The sequence below is a fragment of the Myotis brandtii genome, unplaced genomic scaffold (assembly GCF_000412655.1).
Source record: "Myotis brandtii unplaced genomic scaffold, ASM41265v1 scaffold810, whole genome shotgun sequence".
Taxonomy (NCBI): Eukaryota; Metazoa; Chordata; class Mammalia; order Chiroptera; family Vespertilionidae; genus Myotis; species Myotis brandtii.
In genome coordinates, this window is record NW_005371274.1 from 102,574 (window position 1) to 107,546 (window position 4,973).

Consider the following 4,973-nt stretch of genomic DNA (forward strand, 5'->3'; position numbering starts at 1 on the left):
TTCTCAATAATCATCTCATTTAATCTTCTATATGCTCATTATAACAACACACAAGTATATAAAGGTCTTCCCTGTAGACCAGTGATTAAGATGATATTAATCTCAATTTCCATAGGAAGAACACGAAGCCAAAGGAAATTAAGTGATTTGTCCTGACTAAAAACCACATTCTCTTGACTGAGTCTGGGGACCTTTCTTCCAAATCTAAGCCATAGCTGTCTGTAAAATCAGGACCTGTTCATCCCTGTGCCTAATCTCCTTTGATACTTGAATGATTGTGTTACTGAGTTTCTGTAATGCATTTGCTCGAATTGAATTTCATATCTTTTTTGGGGGTAGGACATTTTTTTTTCTAATTTTTCTACAACCACTCCTAAACTTAGAATTATCCACATTCAGATTTGATGGAATATTCTTAGTATCTGCATTTAAGTTATTTGTTCACTTATGATCCTCAGCAATGTAATCTGACCTCCCAAAATAACAGTTGCGGTTCTATAGTGATGTTTTAAAATATCACAGCCCTGATAATTGGAGTAAATCCACTTTTTCCTTAGAGTCTGTACTTATTTTAGTGATAGTCTCTGTTCTTTCTGTGGTAAATGGAACTAGCTTCAGCCAACTGTTGACATCACAGTAAAGAAAATACAGCTAGTTTTTCTGACTCTCAAAGGGGAAAAAATTGTCGACCTGTCTCTTTAGCATAATGTATTTCAAGCACTTTGAAATATTTATTTAGCTAGTTGCACAGCCTTTCACAGACTAATCTAGTCCCTGTACTTATGCTACTTATCTGTACCCACTTTTAGTATATTGACTTAATTTATTTTCCCTTTTTCTGGCTTTCTCATTTAATACTATAACTTTGGTGTTTTACCTTGTTGTCTTTGTAACTGGCAGAGTCTTAATCATATGGGACTAATTTCTTAACCACCCGCGGCATTCCATCTTTCAACTGGAGTTTTTGTCTTTTGATCAGGTTCCACTTAACATTTCATTAATAAATTTGGTGTATTGCCCTATAATTATCTCTTGTAGATAAGTCTGTACTCCCTGGTGTGATTTTAATTAGTAGTCCTACAGGCAGCTCATCCTTTGTAAAGATCCCTCCAAAAAGAAACTGAAGGAAAATACACAGAATATGTTTTAGATTGTGTGCAATCATTCAGCTTTTCAGTCAATATTTATTTGAATGCCTGCCATTTGCCATCCACTCTGCTGGGGATGTACAGACAAGCAATGTGTCTACTGGGCTTACACTAGTAGTTTGTCCAGACAGGTGTATCAGATAATCCAAGACAGTGTGATGTGGGACTTGAGAGAATTAGTATGAGTTATGTATGCATGTGGTGTATGTATATTGAGGAAACTCTTAAGCAACTTTGAGGTGTCTGGGAAGGTGGCCTTTGAGATCATCCGATACCTAACAGGATAAATAACAGTTGGTCAGGTTTAGCAAGGGTGGGGAGATTGAGATAGGGTGCTCATTTGAAAGAAGACCCTTCTCTCTAGCCAGAGGGTAAAAAGGTTCGTTATGGCTGCAGCATGAAGTCCAAGGGAGAGGCTGTAGAAGTGACAGGGGTCCAGAAAGGGCTTATTAAGTGTTTGGCTTTATCCTAAGAACAAGGGCTTTTTTTTTTTTTTTTTTTTTTTTTTTTTTTGGAGCAGCATGATCAAATTTGTAGTTAGAAAGAGTCCTCTGACTGTGCTGTGGAGAATGTTTTGGCAGAGAAGAGTTGTAGGGAGACTGCTTAAGAGTTCATTGAAGTAATGGAAAGTAGAGATGAGAGTGATCTGAACCCAGGGTAGGTTAAGTGGAAGGATTCAAGAGACATTTAGCAGAGAGAGTCCTTGAGAATTATTGATTGCAGGAGAGGGCTGCATAAGAGAAAAAGAGACATGGTCAAGGGTGATTGGAAGTCTTTCAGTTCTCTGTTCCCCTCCCATTCCTCCACCATTGATTTTAGGCAGTCATAGATTTTGAGCTGTAATATCCATGGCCATAAAATAAATATACTTGGACCCGGTAGGACACTTTAAATTTTAATATATTCTAAGATCTCTGAAAGAAGATTTTTAGAATACAAAGGGTAGTCTTATGTGAGAAATATTCCATGTTAAAAGACTAAATAGCATTACTTAAGATATATAAAATAATTTACAAGAAAAAGTCATATTATTTAATATTTCAGGCAAATGTAAAGATATAACCCTATTTTTAAAATGTTATGCCATTAAACAGCAGTTCAACAGTTCATTGAAGATATATATTCATTAGATAAGGAAGGAATCTGAACTTTTCAGTAAGAATTACCCATCCATTGCCCAGCCTTAATGGAAATAAAAATCTAGACATAAAATATAAAGTAATGAAAACATTTGTTAGGTATATAGATCGTTTCAAGTAGTTCGAAGGGTTGTCAAGAGCCATATGTGGTTTCCTGGACGAATGTCGATCAGTGCTCAAATGAAACAAGTTACTGCTTTGGGATTATGCTTCTTTGATGGGGAATCACCAGTGTCCAGTTCACTCCTAAATACCATCCAGACAGCTATTTCCTGCCCTCTCTTCATCCATTCTTCTCTCCCTTTGTTCCTTTAAAGTTAACTTGTTTCTTACCAGACGGCCCTTCAATTCTTGGACTTGAGAAGTTCTCTTGAGAGGTGTAAAATAATATGGAACTGGTGCCTTTGTTTTGGTCTTGGCTTTACCAAAATCAGCTCTGTGGTTATGAATTTGCCACTTTTCAGGATCTTGCTTTCTACCTCTGAAAAATGAGAAAGCTGAAGTAGATTAGTGATAAGGGAACTCCCAGCTATGATTCTTTTATCTGCCTTTTCTTCTTCCTGGCCCTGCATATCCAGTTGCTTCCAGGCCTTTGTTTACTGAGGGTCCCACTGGTACTTGAGATTTGTTATCAGAGCCACCCCTTCATATTGAGGCTTCTAAGGTTGTTACAGCCCCCACTGTCAGAACCAGGGAACTAAAGAGTGAGCTACTAGAGAGATGCCCCAGGGGAGAAGAGGAGGCAATGGAGCAGCTGAAAGTCTTATGTTTAAATGCTAAGAACCTGCACGTAGGTCAGGAAAGTTACCCCTTCATAACATTCTCTCTTGCCTTCTCTTTTGTTATTTTTTTTAATCAGACAGATGTTTGAATTTTTTTTTTGTGCTTATGCATTTTTGGTTTTTGGGGTGGGGGATGGGAAAGGTAGGGTGGTTGCTGAAGAGGGCAAAGAAGAGACCACTGGACATTTTTTTAGGAACCATGCTGCCTCTAGGGACACATTTCCTTACAAAGGTGGTAATTCTTTCCTCCACCCTCAAGCCCACCATTTGCCATATCTATTGTGAGGTACTGCTCTATAGTGTCTTTGTGACACCCCGCCTCCCTCCTTTGTCAATGTAAATCCTCCTAACATCCATCCTCAAGCTCATTTCTTCAGGGAATGCTAATTAACTCCACTCAAAATGTTGATCACCAATCACATTTAAGCCTCCTGGACTTCATGAAATGTTATTCTTTAAAATCTATATTTAAAGTAGGTTCACATGCAGAGTAGGAAAATCCCAGGTCATATTGTTTATGTTGTAGTATGTATGGTAGTATCTTCCATTACATACTTTAAATACACTGGAAATAGAGTGACTAATCACATATTGATCTGTTTAGTCTCCGAGATGAAAGATCTGAAGAGTAACCCTTCAGCTATAAAGTCATTTGACCAGAATTGTTTTTCATTCTCATTGTGATTGCTGTGAGTTAGTGAAGTTGATTCACCTTGGAAATGGTCATGTTGGCTTTAAAAAGATCACCTTTGCCTTAAAAATGTGGTAATTGAATGCTGTTTCCAAAAATGTATTGGTCCTGCTATGATATTACAAATGGTCATTTTAAAATGTTATGTACAGTCTACATAAGTTTAATTATAAGTTGGATATTTTAAGAAGTTGTCCTGGTCTACCTTTTTGGTGTATTTTAAATTTGAAACGAATCTTTGAATACCTATATGGCTGCTGGCTTAGTGGGCATTGGGTTCACTGGTTTGTCACTAGAGCCCTCTTCACAGTTGACCACTCTGGTAATAACCAAGGTGACTCCTGTCAATTGGAGGTAAAGCAAATACTTTGGAGATAAAGCAGATATTTTGCATTAATTCTCTCCTCCCCTTCCAATACTGTCAACTCCCTAACCAACCATCACTGCTCTCACTTCTACAGAAGCAAAGATAATGTAATTGCAACACCTTTTCCTCTTTCTAATACTACACAAGATTGAAAGCTGCCCTTTGCGGATTCCCTTTGTCACGTTAGTTTTAACTTTTGTTTTACGGGTGGAGATCACACTGTTTTCCCTGCTACCCCGAGATGACCAGATTGCAGTCTTCTAAGAAGCGAAGAACGAGATCTGATTTATGTTTAGCAAAATAATGGTTGTAGTAGAGATTTGTAAGTTTGTAGAATGCAGAATAGGATTGAATGACTTTGAAGAATCTTTTAATGCATGCTTTTGAATACACTTTTTTTTTTTGCAATGAATGGTCGTTTGAAGATCTCAAAGTCCACTAGAAGTTATGACCCTTACAGTCATAACTACCTCTCCCCTAAAACCCCCTCCCCCACCGTGCTCCCGAGTGCTTACAGTTGTCAACAGTCATGCTGTCGGGACCCACCCCACAGTAGCAAGTTCGTTAATGATTTTTAAAAATAAGGTGCAAATGAAATGATGCCTTCGTCCCCCTCTGGCCCAGGTGGGACTGGCTTGGGGAAGACGCAGCCCAGAGGAGTTTTGCCGGGTGACTCATTCTCAGCACTGACCTTTGCTGTTAAGCCCGCCAGGAAAACGACACCAGACATTGTTAGGATGAAAAACGACCGGGAGGGGCTGGTGGTGGGGAGATGGACGGAGATAAAATTGGCCAAAGCTACGTGTCGCACAGCAGCGCGCGTCGGGGCGGGCGGGGCGGCCCCGC